The sequence below is a fragment of the Haemaphysalis longicornis genome, unplaced genomic scaffold (assembly GCF_048455015.1).
Source record: "Haemaphysalis longicornis isolate Haplotype H1 unplaced genomic scaffold, Haemaphysalis longicornis Haplotype H1 scaffold_12, whole genome shotgun sequence".
In the NCBI taxonomy this organism is placed as follows: Eukaryota; Metazoa; Arthropoda; class Arachnida; order Ixodida; family Ixodidae; genus Haemaphysalis; species Haemaphysalis longicornis.
Window position 1 is genome coordinate 10,741,839 of NW_027526225.1, and position 19,466 is coordinate 10,761,304.

General features: G+C 46.8%; 1 long non-coding RNA gene and 1 pseudogene across 1 annotated transcript in view; one reads left to right on the top strand and one right to left on the bottom strand.

Annotated features, from left to right (window-relative positions):
- LOC144162161 (uncharacterized) overlaps window positions 1-8,061 on the bottom strand; it is a 36,824-nt pseudogene extending 28,763 nt beyond the window's left edge.
- LOC144161867 (uncharacterized) overlaps window positions 1-19,466 on the top strand; it is a 290,728-nt gene that overhangs the window by 251,967 nt on the left and 19,295 nt on the right. The window lies entirely within an intron of this gene.

The window sequence follows — 19,466 nt, forward strand, 5'->3', positions numbered from 1 at the left end:
TCCAAAACCTGCTGCTGATTCAATTTGTGCCGAAGCTAGGTTGCATTTAGCCTGTCTACACTGACCTTTCTAAACTGACTGAAAAGCGAGACTTTATTTTCAAGAGATATTTTAGGCTCCTGCAATCTGGCCACTACTAATATTATGGAAGGTTTCTTTGTTTTCACGAGTTTCGTTATTTGTCTTTCCAGATTCAGCCTTAGCTTGCATCTAACCATCCTGTGATTGCTGCTGCGAATGTTACTTAGCCCCTCTGCGCCTTGCACAATACCGGGTTGTCGCTTAGAATGAAGTCAATTTCATTTTTGGTTGTACAATCGAGACTTTTCCATATCCATTTCCGATTCTCTCGTGAGTAGAAGAATGTGTTCATCGCCCTCAGGATATTTCTCTCTGCAAATCCCACCAGTGCATCTCTTCGACTGTAGTGAATGTGCATTCCGAACTGGCAAGCGCTACACTGCTGAATATTCACGCAACGTTTCTCTGGTTTTAAGGTGCACTCTTTCATTTAGGTATTCTTAAAAAGAGCAAATAATGTTTCTATTTGTGTTTTACCATGATGTTTTAGTTATCCCGCTTTTATGAACCCCTGTTGCATTTTACAGAGTAAAAAACGAATTATGTATCAGTATGTATGTCTTGTGTTTGCTGTGTTTGCGCTTCTTTGCTGCTGGTTGGCGGTGGCCGGAGCCCAGTCAAGCTGTATCGTGCAGTTTTTTTAGTCACCATTTTCTTGCCCTTTTTGACCTGTTGTATTTTTGGGGGAAAAATAAACAATTTAAACAATCTGAATATGATGTTTCCCACTGCCCTTTCTCCCATTTGCTTCTTACCGACCTTCGTGTTAAATGTCCCATCACAGTCGTGAACGGTATTCTTGCCTAATTTATGGCTAATTCCACATCATCGTAGGAGATATCTACGGATTCATCTTCATAGCTGGTTGTTCGCGCATAGACCTGTGCTATATTTACCCTGTATCGCTTCTTTAGCTTGATCAGAAGAACCGCGACTCTCTTACTGATGCTGAAAAACACCTCCAGGTTTCTTGCTATTTTTCTGTGGATTAAAAGTCCCACCTCATGTTCTTTTTTCTCTAAGGGTCATCTGTAGCACAGAATATGCCCGCTAGTGAGCTCCATGCAGCCTGCTCTAATCCTTCTAACTTCGCTAATACCTATAATATCCACTTAAAGTCAGAGAGCTCCCCAGTCATACAGCTAAGCTTCCTTCGCCAGACAGAGTGCAAGCGTTGAACGTTGTGAGGGTCAAGTTCTATTGGCGGCCTGTCCGGACCCACATATTCTTGGCAGCATCTGGTGTATCGCTGTCTGACCACCGCCGTGGTTAGGTGCTCAACAGCTGCTGGGGACTGAGGTGCGAGAGGTGAGTTGGCTAGTTGGGGTTGGGTTGGTTTGGGGATAGATAGCCAGAGGAAAATAGCGAGAGAGTGTGGGAAGTTTTCTGCCGACGACATTATCGCGTACGCCTGTAGTGATAATGAGGCAGCATTTGTCGGTTTTGTTTTTTAGACGCGCGGTTCTGAAGCAGCAAGCTGACACGCTGCCTTACTGGGGAATTTCACTGACGTCTGGCCGTTGGAAAGATAAGCTACTGCCATGCTCAAGTGTATAGCTACGAAAACAAGGGCTAGTTGGAACCTCAGCTGGCCAAAGAGAATCTGGTCAAGGGAAGCTGAGCTTCTCAGCTGATGCTCAGCTGGCTAGTTTGAAGCTCAGGTCGCGCAGCTCCGTCTAAGCGTGTCCGCCATGAATGGAAGCTTCTCGAAGGTACGGTGACTTTTTGTTTACAGTTTTGCTTTCGGCGGTAACTTTATCAAAAACGCGCCGAAAGAGCTGATTTAACCCATCAAACTACGGGAACAGCAACGCGAAATGCGAGTATAACCTTTAAAGAGTCGTTTTGTCGTGGGTATTAGCTAGGTTTGCTGTGCTAGCACGTGCCTAAGCGCGCGGGCCAGACCGGCGCTAGTGAAAAAGAGAGAGAGAAACAACTTTATTGAATCGATCCGGCAGTTCAGGGGAGGGGGTGTGGGAGGGGAGGCTCTTGCGTGCCCGCTTGCCCCACAGAGGCGGCGGCCGTGCTGCGAGCCCGAAGGCGAGCACCGGTCGTCTCACGCTCCTAGGGGAACGTGGCACGTGCTGGACCTTGTCTCTGTGGGTAGTCTTGCTGCTTCTTCGTTGTGGTGTTCCATGTCTTCGTCCTAGCCCCGCGTTCACCCTATCCGTTGTCTCGCAAGCGAGACGACGTCCCGGGTTTCTGCCGGTCCAGGAGCTCGAGGACGTGCTGGACGACGGCCCGTTGATTACCGAGTTCTGTGCTAATGAGCTTGCTGCAGATCTCGTCAGGCAACTCGTTGTCTTGGGTGTTGGGTGCAGGGGGCAGCATTCCCAGAGTATGTGGCTCTGGGTGGCTCGCGCCTTCTTGCACCGTTGGCACGTGTCTGTGTGATATATCTCCGGACAGACGTGTTTCGCCCATACCGGAGTCCATGTCGCTCTTGCTTGTAGTTGTCGTAGGGTGGTCGCTTCTTTGCGTGTTAGGTCCCGATGAGGCGGTGGGTATCTGTTACGGTTCGCTCTGTACCATTGCAGAACTTCCCCGTACGTTGTGATGGCATACTCTTCGCTGTTCTCGTTCTCGGCAGCGGCTTCTGTCGGGTTTGCCTCGCGTATTGCGGGGAGCGATGACGGGAGCCCGCGTCTTGTTAGCGCGTGCGCCTCCCTGTCTGCTTACTCGTTGCGATTCGGGCCAGCCGACTCGTCCAGCTCGCCAGCATGCGCCGGGAACCACTTGATGGTGACGTTGGTTGCCAGTCTTCTGTTCTGTGTGATTGGGGCTAGTGCTCTTGCCGTAGTGGGGTACACGTTATTCTGCGAAAAGTTGGAGACCGCCGTTTTCGAGTCGCTTATTATCGTGCGACAATCCGGTGCGTGCAGCGCCAGCACGATGGCGTATTCTTCTGCCTGCGCTGGCGTCCTGCACCGTATGCTGCCTGAGGTGACGAGTTCTCCGGTGCTTGCGTTGATGACCACCTCCGCGTAAGCATTCCGTATACTGTGATATTTGGCCACATCCACATAGTAAGCATGTGGATCGTTGGCGTGGCTTTTGGTTAGAGCCACATCCCTTGCTGTTCTTCCCTCTTGATCGTTCTGTGGATGGATGTGTCTCTCTCGGTACAGGTGGCATCCAGATCTTGCGCAGTACGTCTCGGGGTAGAGCGGCCGCTTCTCTTGGCGAGGTGTGTGGAATTTCCATGCCGATCCGCTTCAGGATGGCTCGCCCCGTTCTGCTTTGAGCCAGGCGTTGGTATTGCGCTGTTCGTTGTGCTTCCATGATTTCTTCGAGCGTATTGTGTACGCCCAAAGCGAGCATGTGTTCTGTGCTCGTGTGGTGATATAATCCGAGGGCGCTCTTGTATGCCCTGCGGATGGCGGCGTCGATTGTTTTCTTCTCGTCCGCCCGCCAGTTGTGGTAGGACGCTACGTATGCGACGTGACTGATTGCAAATGACTGTGTTAGTCTCAGCAGGCTGTCCTCCTTCATGCCTTGCTGTCTTGTGGCCACCTTGTTGACGAGCCGAACGGCTCGAAATATGTTTGTAGTTCGTTTACCAGGGTCTTTTCGTTGCTGCCCTTGTCTCTGAGCCTTAGACCCAAGACTTTGAGTGTTTTGACTTTGGGAATTTCTCCCCCGTCGCCCGTCTTGATTGTGATTTCCACTGGTCTCTCCTTGAAGCGTTTGCCTCGTGAAGTGGCTAGCATCAGCTCTGATTTTGCCGGTGAGCACTTTAGCCCCGTGGGCTGTAGGTTCTTCCACCGCTGACACCGCCTCTTGCAACGCCGCCTCGATCTGTCCGTCGCTGCCTTGCGTTGTCCAAATCGTCATGTCATCTGCGTATATCGTATATTTAACGTTCTGGATGGTGTTTAGCCAGTTGGCAACTCCAATCATCACGAGGTTAAGAGCAGTGGGGAAATCACCGACCCTTGCGGCGTGCCCGTGCTTCCCAATTGTTTGGGCGGGAGCTGTAGGTCCCCTGCTACTACATGTGCGGTGCGTCCGGTCAAAAAGTCTTTGATGTATGTGAAGGATCTTCTTCCCACGTTGAGGTGAGATACTTGCTTGAGGATGGCCGAATGGTGCACGTTGTCGAACGCGCCCTGTAGGTCCAGCCCCAGTACCGCTGTGTTGTCTTTGGTCTTTCCGTCCATCACTTCGTGTTTTAGCAGTAACATGGCGTCCTGCGTGCAAAGTTTGGACCGGAAGCCGAGCGTGGTGTCCGGGTATATGTTGGTTTGCTCCAGGTATTGCTGCCAGCGGTTCAGCAGGACGTGTTCGAGTAGTTTCCCGGCGCATGACGTGAGGGATATGGGCCTCAAGTTTTCGATGCCCGGTGGCTTGTTTGGCTTTGGTATTAGGACCGTCTTGGCGGTCTTCCATTGCTGTGGTAATTTTCCGTCTTTCCAGCACCGGTTGAAATATTTAGTGAGGGCGGATATTGCCGTATCACTTAAATTTCTCAGTGCCTTGTTGGTGATCTGGTCTATCCCGGGCGCCGACTTGCAATTGATCGATTGGAGCACCGCACGCACTTCCCACTCCTCTATATCTGCGTCTAGGAGTGCGTTGTCCGCGCCGGTGTATACCGGTAACGGATCCACCGGCGTTTCCGGGAGATATTTGTTGTTGAGGCGCTTTTTCACCTCGTCTTCGCCCAGTTCTGTGACCGCCTTGTGCAGGGTTCTGTTGAGTATGTATTGTTGGGTTCCTTTGGTTTGTTGCTCATCCAGCAGGTGCCGTAGTAGTTTCCAGGTCTTGCCCTTGTGTAACTGGCCGTCTGCTTCTTGACATACAGCGTGCCAGTGCTGCCGGCACACCACCTTACTGTGTTTTTCGATTTCGATGTTAAGTTGTGCTATTCTTTTCCTTAGTTTCCTGTTGTGGCGTTGTCGTTTCCAGCGATTTCTAAGTGAGTTTCGGGCTTCCATGAGGTGCGCTAGGCGGCTGTCGATTTGCACGTCGTCTGCTTCGGCGTCGACCGTTTGCGTGGCGCTCTGGATCGTGCCGTTGAGCAGGTTCGCCCATGTCTCAATGTCTTCTATGGTTTCCGGGCCGTTGGCTTCTAATTTCTGTCTGTAATCATGCCAATCCACAATGTGCTGTTGTCTGCTTTCCTTGATGTTGCCTCGGATGGGTATCTCTATCTCGAGGATCTTGTGGTCGCTTCCCAGTGTCTCCTCGGTGTTTCTCCATTTCACCCTTAGTGGCCTGGTGGTTTCGCCCAGAAACGTCAGGTTCGGGTTTGTGTCCCGCTGCGTTGATGTTAGTGCGTTTCTTGTTGTGGTTTCCAGGTCGTTAATCAGCGGGTAGCCCATTTCTGTCATGTCGTCCAACAGGTGATGTCCCTTCTCGGTGGTTTCGGGGTAACCCCAGAGTCTGTGCTGTGCGTTGAAGTCCCCTGCAATGAAATTGATGTTGTCCCCCGCGATCTGCTTCGTCTTCTGGATGAGTGCCTTAAACGTTTGCTTGTGTTGCCTTGGGTTGCTGTTGAGGTTGACTACCGTGATGCTCGTGCGCCTTTTGCGTTTGCCGGCCACGATTTCAGTTGTCACGTGTTCAATAGCGCTGCGTGGCACGAGATCGTGTTCTATTACTATGAGTCCCTTCTTCACCAGGGTGCAGACTCCCCTCCCCTTTTTAGATCCCGTTTCACGGGCGCTTGGGGGGGGGGGATTTCGCAAACGATCTGTACCCTGGTAGCGTCGGTGCTTCGTTGCTAAGCGTTTCTTGTATGATGATGACGTCCGGCGTATTTTCGGCTTGTAGTATGTATTGTTGAAGCTGTGCTTTCTTCTTCTGAAAGCCGTTGAAGTTCCATTGCCATATTATTACTTTCCCGCTGCGCTGTTTTCGTGCTTGGTGGTTACCTTGATCCTTTTTAGCTGTGCTATCCATTATGGTTGTGTTAGGTTCAGCGCTTGTTGTGGTATAATGCCTGCTGCAACGAGTGCTTGGATGATTACGTCCATCTTGCGATCGAGTGCTCCGACTGTCTGGTCTAGGCGGTCTATTTTCGCCTCCAGCTGGTCCTGGCGTTCTTCGAGTCTATCCAGCCTCATGTTGACCCGTCTTTCCCGTGCGACTTCGAGCGCCCTCCGTTTTGGTGCTGGTCCGTACGGTCTGTCTGCCTCTCCCGTTTCGGTTTCGGCGTTGTCGTTGTTCTCCGCGCTAGGTTGTGCTTCCATCTCGATGTTATCTTTTTCCTCCTCCGGTGCCGGGGGTTGCGGGGTTGTTTCTTATAACCTTGGCTGGGGCGAGTGCTCCCTCAGCTTCAGCGCTTGATTGTTCTGCGCATCGAGGAATGAGTTCAGCCTTGCAGTTAGCTCGGCTAGGCTCCTCTTCAGCTGCTCATTTTCTTGTCGTAACGCTCTGTTAATTTGGTCTAGCGCTGCATTGGTGTGTACCGTTTCTTGGGTCTTGGCGGCTTGGGCCCAGTTGAGCTGTCGCGCCGGTTGTTGTCTTCCTTGGTTGCAGTACATCTTCTCTTGCGAGGTAATTCCCCGGCTCGTGGAGCGGCCTCTGCTTTTATCGCGTTTCCTCGAACGGCTGCGCCCTCTCCGGGTTCCAGGCGTCTCGCCTTGCTTTTGTTGCTGTTGTTTCCATTGTCCTCGCGATGGCGGGGGCTGATTCTGGGAAATCCACTTGCGATAGTGATGACCTTTCATTGTTCTTCTTTGCCCATCTGCGCTGAGTGACGACAAAGGGCACTTTGTATTTGCGTGTGCAGCCTTCCATCCCCGTGGCGTGAGCTCCGTTGCACAGCTTGCAACGTGGCTTGCATTGCCCGCCGTGGTCGGGTGCCGCGTTCGGTGCGCCGCACGCAAAGCAAATTTTGGTCTCCGGCGTGGGACACACGTCGGCGCGATGTCCGATCCTCCCACATGTTCTGCATACGTCGTAGTGCTGCTTGTAGATTCCGCACGGAACTCTGCACGGGCCGTACTTGACACTCCTCGGAACCTTCGTCCCTTGAAATAAAATGACCACCGATGTTGTATTGCCAATTCTGTGTGCTTCCAGCGCTGATGGGTTGGCCGGGTGCACAATGTCGTTCTGTATGTCTGCGTCCGTGGCGTCCAGCGCTATGCCTCTGATGACTCCCTTCGCCATACCGTGAGGGGCGGTACGGTAAGCGTATGTTTCGTAGTTCTTGCCCCCGATGTACAGGGAGCGTACGTTTGCATATTTGTTTGCTCGATCTTCATCTGGTGTGCTTACCAAGATGATGTTTTGCGTCGGGTTTGTGCAAATGGTGTCCGCCATGGCCACGGTTTTGGCAACGCTCGCTGCTGTGATAACTGCCGATAGGACTACGTCAACCTCGAGCCTTGCGAGGCAGAGTCCTCCCCTTGGTCTCATGATGACTTTCCGCTCCTCCTTCGGTAGATTTACCGGTAGGCGCGATGCTTTGGTAACCCTTGCTACGATTCGCTTTGCTTGACTCTCACTGAATTGCGAGGTTGACTTGCTGTTTTGAGTGTCCTTGCTAGCCTGAGGCTGAAGTTGGACTTGACTTACTTGCTTCGTTGCTGTGAATTTCCAACCTGCGGTGTCTCTCGGGTTCAGGTCGCTGCCTTGGACCGCGATAACGGTGCGGCCGGCGTTGTTGAGTACCTCCGTCGTCCTCGACGGCGTGGTGGTGTTGTTGCTCTCGTCGGCGCCAAGTTCCATGTCCTCCATGGCGAGGGCCGCAAAACTGTTGTGGGTGACAGCAGCGTTAGGTTGAGATGATGTCGAGGCCATCTTCGGAGTCGAGGAGCCGAGCGCGGCGAGCGCCGGGGCTGCCGGCGTCTCCGGGCGGCCGGCGCAGCTGTGCGCCTCGGCCGTACTCGAGCTAAGCCTAGGCGAGGCCAGTTAGGCTTAGTTCCGCGCTCACCGGTAATCGGCGAAAATTCGGAACTCACTCGGTAAACCGGACCAAAAATGGTGTCAGTAGAGTCCAGAGATGTTCACGGACACAATGGAGTTGAAATCCGGTGGCTCAAAGTCAATTAACTCGGCGCAATTAGTGAAATCTGCGGAGCTCATGCGGAGCACGTCTGCTCTCCACGGCGACCGCAGCGCCACCCCTAGTGAAAAAGAAAACGTTTATAACTGCAACGAACGTGCAACGAGGTTCAAATGTGATACAAAGGCGGTCAATTAATTTAGGAACGACGAGTGCGAAAGGTTTATAACTTATACGGCAGATTTGCTGACAAAAGTGTTAAAACTTCGCGCCGCTCTGTCCAAACACGTCAGCCATGAATGGAAGGTTGTCGAAGTTACGGTGATTGTATCTTTATATGTCGGCGTTTAGCTTTTGCAATTTGAACTTGCGAATTGCAAAACAATGCACCAGGAGGTTCACACCACTCGGCCGTAAAAGCAACGGTGTACGGGATGATAATATCAAGTATGTATTGTATAACCTGTTTAATTTTTAGTTGCAATATACCGGGCAGCTAGATGAGCCCTTGTTGAATAATGCTCGTGCAGTAAGCGTGCCAGAAATTCTCACAAATACCTCATATCTAGCGACGGAATTCTTTAGACAGAAAAGCAATTGCAATTGCGTGGCCGTGCTTCTGACCGCTTTGTTAGTTCAACCAATTAAAAATGAGCTTCCCGCATTTTGGTTTACCCCTCTAAATGAAATTTTTAGCTGATATTATTACTTTAGTATATATATTAACCTCACTCATTCTTCTTCCGCCTTTATTTGTCCTTAGTTTTCTACAAGCGTACCAGTTAGCAAAGCCTGGAATGTGCGCTTGTGTGGAGCTGTTTGGACTTCACAGCCTTTACTACGCCTGAGTCATGCCAAAGATCAACTAACTAAAGGCATATTCTTCCACCTCAAATCGTGTCGTTGCTTAGTTTCAACTGCGTGAACGAAGTGCGACGACTCGCCGGCGGTTTGCCGACTAATTCTGTCAGAGGGTCGGCGAGCCGCAAAGTAGCCCAGTCAAGCCAAGCCTGTTCGGGGTAAGCGCCGTATGAAACGTAATATGAAATCGGTAAGTAGGATGCAGACATGAGGACGGGAATTTTGAACCCACTTTTGTAATTATTATAACCGCGTAGACGCACCGAGCGTGGTCTAAACATTGCCTGGGGACTACAGACAACAATTTCCACAACTAATCCCCACAATGGTTACCAATCCCTTCAGTGTCCCTTTAACTGACCGTAATTTCTCTGGGCAGTCTACTAATTTTCCTGCGGTCTAGTTTGTAGTATTCCACTGGCATATCAGGTTTGCATCTCGCGGAAAGCGAAGTCGTGGAAGCGTGGTAAGCCAAAATACGGATCGCATTCGCTCTAGTATTGCGTTGTATGGGCTTGATGGACCTTACTAGGTTTCTTACACACTAGAAAATGACCAAACAAACCGGTAATATTTCGTGCTCAGATACTGCCGGAGCGCTTTTTTGTCTTCCCGACTGATGCCCTGGGACCCGTCGGCCGACTGGTTTCGTCTGCGTCTTCGGTCGGTGAGCCAGTAACACAATACGGACTCTGCATTGGCCAAAGAGTTTGCGCCCACGTTGTCGTCGTGAGACAATGCGGTCTGCCAACTAAGAAGTCGGCGCCGCTGTCATGTGGTCGTCATGACGGCGTAGTGTGAGCTCGACTTAAGGGGGCCGGGCTCGCCTCCCCTCGAGGGGAACGGGTACCGATCACCGCCAAACAATGTGTCAATTTTTGTGTCTTTTTTCGATAGCTACTTAAGTTGGGGGAACGAAAATTGTTTCAAGCTAATCTTAGGCGAAGAGTTCAATATTGATTACCTCAATATATCTTATACACAACGAGACCTCCACATCTATTTAGCATCGAATGAATTTGTTAATGCTATTCAAGCGCCTACACGCATCCAAAACAGCTACTCGACCTTACTTGATGATTTTATTACCAAAATTCATGAATTTATTTCTTTTTCGTGTGTTCTTAACGTACATATTAGTGATAATGGACCCTATCGTTCTTCGGCTAGCTACCCCTTCTTCTATACATAAAGTGCCAGATGGTCGCGTGATTACTTGTCACATTAGCAGCTCAAACTTAGACAGGTTTCATCAAGCGATATCTTCAGTCGAGTGGTCAGACATCATGCGCACCACAAATCTTGATACAGCTTCGGATTGTTTTCATGTAAAGTTCAAAATGGTATACTATTTGTGCTTCCCGTACAAATCTTTCAATTGCGTACGCAAATGCAAGAAACCGCAGTTTACAGAAACGTGTTTGAAGGAAATCCGCATAAAAATACATTCCACAAGAAATTTATTCAAACCAAAGAGAACTAAAAGTTCGAACAGTTTAAAGCGCAAAGAAAAAACTTGATATCCTCCTGTGTTTCAAAAAAGGTGATACATGCACAATTTTTTCAGTACTGGTGTCATGAAAAGATTAGAATTGCTCCGAATTACATTAACTCTGTTTTGAATCGTAATGCTAATAGCCGTGACACGATACACGAGGTTATTCGAAACAATGAAATCTTAACAAATGCAGAGCTAGCAAACGCCTTTAACGAATAATTCATATCAGGATGCAAGAGCGCCCACAACCCCGATTATGCAAACTTCATAAATGAAAGCACCTGTGATTAGGCCTTCTTGGCTCCTGTCACTTTAAATGAAATTGTGAGCGCTTTTTTTTCTATGAAAAATAGTGGTTGCCCAGATGTAGCAGGCTTAGAAATCCGACCAATTAAGTGTTTTACACCTTATTTCATCGGTGTTGGAGTGTGTCTTTAAACTTCTTTTCACTGCCGGTACTTTTCCTAAAAAACTTCAAATGACTAAAGTTATCGTTTTGCACAAGGGAGGCGACAAAAACGAATTCACAAATATTAGGCCGATCGCGATACTTACTTTATTTTAAAAAGGCCTAGAGAAGCTTATACACACTTGCATGATTTCATTCCTTGATAGGCATAAAATAATAACCACCTTAAGGACCTTTCCACTGAGACTGCCCTTTTAGCGCAAAAAGAGGCAATTCTCCACTCCTTTGAGTAACATTTGTACACATTAGGAATATTCATCGATTACTCAATTAGGAATATTCATCGACTACGTGGATCATGTCACTTTGCTAAAAAACTTCAGCCACTACGGCTTTCGTGCCACCTTGTTGCCGTTACTGTCCTCCTACCTTAGCAATCGCCAGCACAAAGTGCTAATTAATAATCATAGTTCTTGTTTCAAGGCTGTTGCCGCAAGAGAACCACAAGGAAGCATCTTATGGCCCCTGTTATTTTGCATATATATAATTATTTGGCCAATATTGATAGCTCTGCTAATATAATGTATACCGATGACACAACCATGTTTCTTAGGGCGAAAAACCAAACTGATGTGTTTCGCATGTCCAATGAACTGCTTGATAAACTGTCACGCTGGAGCCGAGTGAATTCATTGGCAAATAATGCAAATAAAACTAAAGCCGGCCTGTTTAGACCAAGAAACTGTAAAAATCACGGCCAGCACATGCTAAAACCAGCCAATTCCGCAATTGAAATTGTACCTACGGGGAAATGTCTTGGAGTAGTGTTTGAGCAACACACGTCGTGAAATGCTCATGTTGACCTAGTCTTATCAAAACTTTCTCGCATTAGTGGTGTTCTTTGTAAACTTAGGTTTTGTCTGCTCAAAATTGTAAAGCTTGTACTATATCGGGCCATATGTTTATCGAATTTGCAGTATTGTCACTTGGTATTGGGAACCACAACTCAGGAAATATTGCTAGACTTCCCAAAGTGCAAAAAAAGGCAGTTCGCATCATCATGAATGAAGCATACGATAGTCATACAGTCTCTTTTTTAAAAGATATGAAGTTATTACCATCGACCCATTTCTATGAATTCTTGCTGCTCAAACGCTACCATATCAATGTATGAAGAAATAACAACGTACTATGCAGTATTTCCAAACTTCAGCTTAAAATGTACCCGCGACATATTCGCCGAATTGACCGCTGGCAAATACCGAAGAGCCGAACAAATTACGGCGAACAAATGCTACGTTATCAGCTGCCATTTGATTTGAACAATGTACCATGTATATAAGACTGTTCATGTATCATTCATTTTATGTATGTGAATTTTATGATGTGTTTAATGTGTGAATTTTATGATGCGCCATGACTGTTAATCAGCCAAGTGTTACATAATTGTAAATTTTATGTCTGTTCTGGTAGCAGCTGCTTTGTATAGGGGCCGTGGACCCTGTCAAGCCCTTTCTGTGGCTTTTTGTTAATGGTCCTGAGCACTTTGTGTTGGAATAAACTGATTTGATTTTATTTGATTTGAGAAGCGCGATAATTGAGTATAAAATGGTCTATCTCCTTTAAAATGAAACCTGGGGAGGGGTGAAGTATGCAGTGCAGAAGTGCACTCATACATTATAAGTCCTTCTCTTGCAACATGGTGCGCACGGTTTGGGCGCCAGTCGAAGGAGAAATCGTGCGCTTGCTAAGAGAGTGACGCCCTTTTTTGCGCTGAAAATTTTTAATGCATGCCCCATTTGTCCCAATGTGGGGCAGTTGTAGAGGTCAGCGCGAGCGCAGTGTAATGTCCACGCCCTGCACTGGGGGCTGGTTCTAAGGGATAAATAGGGCCCTGGCCACAGGTAAGCATGCCTTTTCTTGCTTCGACCGGCCGCTCCACCCTATCAGGCCTAGCTTCGACCTCAGGGGGTATTTGAGCGTAACACAAATTATTACCCTTGTTGCGTACGGGAAGGCCGACCAGTGCAGAGCTTTGTCGCCTTCGACATGCGTGTGGTAGAGTGGTTTGAAGCGAACGGCCAGCCGCCGTAGCAGCTGTGAAGAAGTCCACAAGCCGTAGGCTAACGTAACTGTTTACTTCATGGCAAGAGGTGAGCCGAAGCCAAAGAATAACGCCCCGATGGGCGAGGTAACAGTACAGGACTCGAGCAGAGTGACAGCATTGATTCATTTCTCAAACAGCAATGAGTTATAGCGCTTGAGGGGTTCGTATTTATACCCAAAAGCGCCAACGGTCAAAACAGCGTTCCCTCTAGATTATGCACGCACCACGAACGTCACAGACACACACAACACTCTTTCCAGAGTTCAGGAGCAGTCGGTAGTAGCGGCGCACGCTGAGTCCGAGAGAGGGGAGAGAGCAGGACGCCGCTGCGGACGCGGAGCCTCTGCGTCCTTGGGGCGCATTGAAGCCTGCCTCGTCGGCAACCGCCGAAGTTTGAAAGGCGCCGAAAGATGGACGTCAGAGACCCAGGCTTGTCGAGACGTGAAAGCATGAGTAACCGACGCGGGGGGCCTGCGTGAAAGGCGCACGTAGTGGAGGAGTCGCCGCACAGCCGAGGAGTGTTGAAACAAAGCCCAGCGGCGGGCTGAATCGTAACCCCCGGCAGCAAACAGCTTCTGCTTGTGCTTGACGATTGCTGAAGAAGACAGGGAGCGTTGCACAAATCTCCAAATCATGTTAGTTTGTTGTGAAAAGGTTTTATTCGTTTTACACTTTTAGTAGGCGCCAAGATATCAACGAATATCCGGTAGTTTTAGTACCGTGACCATTGGAGATGACGACAGGAGACGCTGACAGACCACTCCCTAACGTGCATCCTGCTCTAAAAAGGATACGCGTTAGCATGTAAGCGTTCTGCCGGAAGCGCGTAATGAACCAATGGAGCCTTCGGAGAGGAGGCCAAGGTTACTAGAAAGAAATAGACACTTGCCTTCGCCAGAAATGCGAAAAATAAGCCGTCCAATGGCGAGATGTCTGCTTCGTGATGCACAAGGGTAATCGATGACGTACATGACTTTAAATGACGGTGTCCAATAAACACGAAGAACAGGTTGAGAAAGCGGCGACAAACTGTACCAAGAAAGTGTAAGCTTTGTGCTACACGTAAAAACGTTATACTCAACACAGATAATAACAATAATAATATATGTTTATTGCAATATACAAGGTACATTTGCGGGCCTGCCGAAGCCACAGAAGGCTTGAAGGGCAGTGCCTGGCAGTTGGCGTCACCGAGGCCAATCGCTCCGCCGGTACGGACACACAAAAGATAGAATAAAAAAAAGTAAAAACAGAAAAAAAATAATATTAAAAAATGAGGTGAATGATGAGCAAATAGTTAATAGAAATGTTCAAACAGACATTTCTTAATTAATTTTCGGCTACTGAGGGAGAAAACATCGTCTGGTATCTGATTCATTGTATGCGGGACATAAACAGCGCGAATACGTTCCCCATACCTAGTTCGTGTCCTAGGCAAAACGAAACGATTGCGTTTACGAAGGTCCCTGACAGGAATGTACGGAACACAGTACTCTTTCTTTCAAACATATTTCAGAACTACTGTTTGTGTATACAGAAGTAAGAATTTTGGCATCACAAACCATGAGAAATTACAGACATTGTCATCAATATTTGTACCATACAACATCGATTTCAATACCAGTTTCAATAAACTGTCAACTTTGTTGCGTCAAAAGGCCGAGCAAAAATAAAACCAACAAATACCATAGCGTAGTACGCTGTAACCAAGAGCCTGCACGTTTACGGAGTGAAACTGGCCATATTGAGTGCATCGAAAATAACAAACAGGCAATTTTACGAAGATGGGAACAAATGTAGACCAACTGGCTGTTCCATGACATGTCAGACTCGAAAAATATTCCCAAGTACTTAACAGTCGAGACATAATGAAGCGGAGAACAACTGTAATTATTACAAGACGACTTGTGTAGGAAGATTGGTGTTTCTTGGGAGGTAGGTTTGAGAGGATTGTGAAAACATACAACTGGTGTTTTAGTTTTGTTAATCCCTATCACGTTGTTTTTTAAACCATTCCATTGGTTGTTCACAGTCGTATTTTAAATTCTTCCCAGCTGTTGCATATTCAATGTGTCTAGAAATCAAAAGTGTATCATCTGCGTACTGAAAAACGCGACAGTAAAGTATGGAATCACCCATATCGTTAACTATAAATTGAACAGAACAGGTGCAAGAATAGACCCTTGTGGCATTCCACTACACAAAGGAATTTGTGCACTTCTAACTTTTCCAATGACAATGGTCTGAGATCTGTCAGCAAGATAATTGGTAAGTAAAGAAAGAAATGGACCACGAATTCCATAATTATACAGTTTGTCATACAATATCGCATGATGAACTCAATCAAATGCCTTGGTGGCATTTAAAAAGAGAGCACAAACGAATTCATTTTGATCAATGGCCTCATTCAGGAAATCAGAAACCCAGGCTTTTTGTGTGCCTCTACCACTTACAAAACCGAAATGGTTAGATGAAAAGACATCAGGAGATCGAAGGAAACTAAGTATTACTGAATATACATGCTTTTCCAGTGTCAAAGCTGTGGTTGGTAAGATTGAAATACCCCTATAATTTTTGACATTGTTTTTTTCCCCACTTTTGAACATTGGTCTAAGGCTTGTTTCAGGCCCATTGGTACAATTTGCGTAGAGATTATGTTATTTAAAATAGCAAGCAATACGTGCTTGAGTTCCTCAAAATGCTTACATAGAACCTCAACAGATACGCCATCCAAACCGGGAGATTTTCGCCGAATAAAGTTAAACAGAATATACCGAATATCTTCCTCAGTACAAAGCGGCAAAAAGGCGGAATCAAGGACAGACATGGTCCCATTTGCCATACTTGCAGTGGAACGCCCAGGCGTCACCCCCATTGGAAAAAAAGGAATTAAAGTGATCAGCCAGCTTAGCAGATATTCCTCCGAAGTTTTTAGTGATAGTGTCGACCGTGTTTTTGTAGGCTCGGCCGCGCAATTCATTGACAAGAGTCCATGTTTTCGATGGGTTAGGCCTCAATTCTTGAAAGCGGTTGTTGAAATGTTTGCGCTTTTCTGCCCGAAGCAACGCATGCGCTCTATTACGTGCAGTTTTATAAAGTTCTGTCAGCTGAGCATTTTTAGGTGAACGGAGACATTTCGTCCTTGCGCATTCCCTTTCGGCAATAGCAGAAATAACATTTTGATTAATCCAAGGACAACTAAGCCGTCTTTGTTTTACTGTAATCATTTTCTTGGATGCATTGACCATCTGCGTGAAAATATTGACGAACTGGTCGTAAACGTCGCACTCAAGTACATCGTCTAAAAAGGACACCTAGTTATACTCTGAAAGATATCGACCCAGCCTCGAGTGGTCCGTAATTTGAATTTGATTAGAAGGCCCCTTATTTCCTGTTTGGTGTGCAAGCTGCGATAAAATACGACAACCAACGAAGAAGTGATCACACGTTTTCTGTTGGATCATAAAACATAGGACGTTGTTTTGCTCTGGCCGGACATTCATGTGATCCAGGTAGGAAGATGCCAACTTGTCGCCAAAAATCTCAACACTTGTCGGAATACTAACTGTTGCCACGATGCCCGCTTCCGCAAGCACGTTTAAATAGTCGACAACTACCTTATTTCTGCCTTTCAGAAGATCAATGTTCACATCCCCAATAATGCAAACATGCCCTGGAGGAAATTGAATCGCACTTAGTTCTTCAACAAATTTATAAGCATTCTGATTAGGAGGCCGATATATAGCTATCAATGTTATATCAAAAACGTAGTTATGAACACGGACGGCCAGTGATTCTGCACATGACAAGGAAATTTTTAAGGAACAAGAAACCCAGCTATCTCTAACAAATAACGCGATTCCGCCTCCTAGATTAGATTCTCGAGTGTAGAAGAAAGTATGAAAACCGCTAAGAAAGAACTGATCTGACAGCTTCTTTGATATGTTTATCTAAGTCAGTACAAATATATCTACCAAATCGTGGAGTATGCTAACAACAAGGCAAAATTCATCCCAGTGTTTGCGAATACTTCTTATGTTGACGTGCAAAACAGTAAAACCTGGATCTGTTGTTTAAAGCACATCGCCACAACCAGAAAAGTTTTGAAATGAAATTGTAGCGCTGTTTAATTCATTGAAGAAACAAAAGAAAATCCAGAAGAAAAAAAATATTAGAAGAAATAGCAATGTTTTAGGCAGCTGTGCCAAATCAGACCAGTGCATTACACGCACAGCCGGATCCCTCTCCTTCTTTCGTAGGTAAATCCTTCCACTCTTCACCCAGACGAATTCATAGCCCTTCTCTTTCGCATTTGCCCTCGCTGCCCAGAACAGGTCCCTGCTTTGCTTGGTCAGCTTTTCACATAGGAATATCTGCGGTAGCTCATCATCCTCGCACAGCTTCCGTAGCTTTGATCGAACACTCAGCCACGCGTCACGGAAGACAACATTTGCAAATTTAACCAGGATGGGGGCCGGTTTGTTGCCACGCACAGGAAGCCTATGCACAGCAATGACCTGGTCTACTTTGAAGGAAGCGAGTTTAAGCTTGATCGCCCAGTCGGTCATTTCCTTCAACAAATCCTCTTGAGGAGTTACAGGCAAGCCATGAATTTCTAGGTTGACAGCTCGATTATACTGCTCAGATTCGTTCAGCTCAACGTGCAGTCTGTCAATCACAGCGTCCTGGGAAGAAATGTGATTCTCTAGAGTCTTCATTTGCGCAGTTAGCTCCGATATCACATTATCACGAGCCTTTGATTCCGCCAAAAGGGAATTGTACTTATCAGATAGGCATGTTACCGCAGTTTTGACAATCTCAATTTTCGGCTTCAAGGTTAAAAGTTCGTCGAGTTTGGCGTGCAAAGAAGCAATCGACTTAACATGCTCTTTAATAGATTCCAATATTTTGAGCCTGCCATTGATAGCGCCTATCTGCGCAGACGTGTTCTCCGTCTCTGTTTGTGAAAGAGGCCCTGAACGGCATTGCTTGCACCGCCATCTCTCACGCTTCGCACCCATGGACGAAAACGTCGATTCACTTATCCCGGAACTTTCAGGTCCCAGATGATACAAGCATGCGCAACTACAACATTTCATTAACCGATCAGTTGCAGAAAAACATTGCAGGCACTGGGCACATTTTGTTTCAGGCATCACAGATGAAAACACAGTGGCAGTTCGCGGCACAACTCAGTCTAACCTAATGATAGTTCTGTTTATTTAGCGTGCTCAAAACGCCTTTCAGGACCTCTTTAAGAACTCAAAAAGTGTCCATGGCATGAAAAAGCGCCATATTAATTCTAAGCCATTAAAAGGGAAACACCAAAGACATTGTTAAAACAGACCCATCAGCCTAATCTCAGTTGTTTACAAGCTGCTTACCAAAATAAATGCCACTCCCCAGATTCCAAGTAACCGAGGGGGAATTCTGGGTATAGTGTAGGAATTCTCATCAATAGATTACATTCATGACGTCAATCAAGCAATGCAAAAGTTCATAGGGTATGGCTAACCACTTTACGTGGTATTTCTAGACTATCAGAAAGCGTTTGACTCAGTATACACCGCAACTGTGCTAGAAGCATTAAAAGCGCAGAGTAAAGAAGAAACTCACATAAGATTTCAAAGCGACTTGTATTAGATATGTGCGGACAGGATAATTCTTTACAAGCAAAGCGACGCATTCCCGATCCAAAAGGGAGTAAGACAGTACATATAATATTCCCGAAAAGGTTCACAGCATGTCGGGAGGGGTATTTGAAAACCTCGACTTGTAAAACAGAGGGTTAAGGATAAACGGTGAATACTTGAGCCTTTTGTAGTTTGCAGACGCCATTGTCTTGCTAAGTGAGACTGCAGAGTCTTTCAAAAAATATGCTTGAGGAACTACAATCAGAATGCATGACCGTGGGGCTAAAATAAACATGAATAAATAAAAAGTAATGAGGAATAGACATGTGAAAGCACCCTCTTCAGGTTAGAACAGGTACGCTAGAAGAAATAGAAGTATATAACTACCTAGGACAGATGTTTAGTGCTGACCTCAACCATGGGAGAGCGAATTCGGCGGGGAATATGTATGGGTTGGGGAACACTGGAGAAGCACTCCCAGAAATACAAGCAGTAAACTGCCTCTATCACTCGAAAGAAAAATAACAAACAATGCGTTCTGCAGGGGAAAACATACAGAGTGGTGCGACGATAATGGAAACATTTAAAAAAAATTTTCTCAGCCAACCGCCGCTCTGTTCGCGCTCAAACTTCAGACGAAGTTTGCATTTTGTGGTCTATTTTGTTTGACTTCCGGAACAAAGACGGAACATACCTGTTTATTCTTAAAATATATAAAAACAATTTTCGCCTATGGTAAAATGGCGGCTAATTTGGACGTGCGAGCCCGCGCAAGTTGGTGATGGAACGACGGCGCCACCTGGGCTATGCAGATCGAAACGCACGTTTAGAATTCATGGTAGGAAGGAGCCAAATGGTGTAGCATACAATGGGAAAATGTGAAACCGGGTTTTCTGATCGTCTACTAGCTTCTTCTAAGG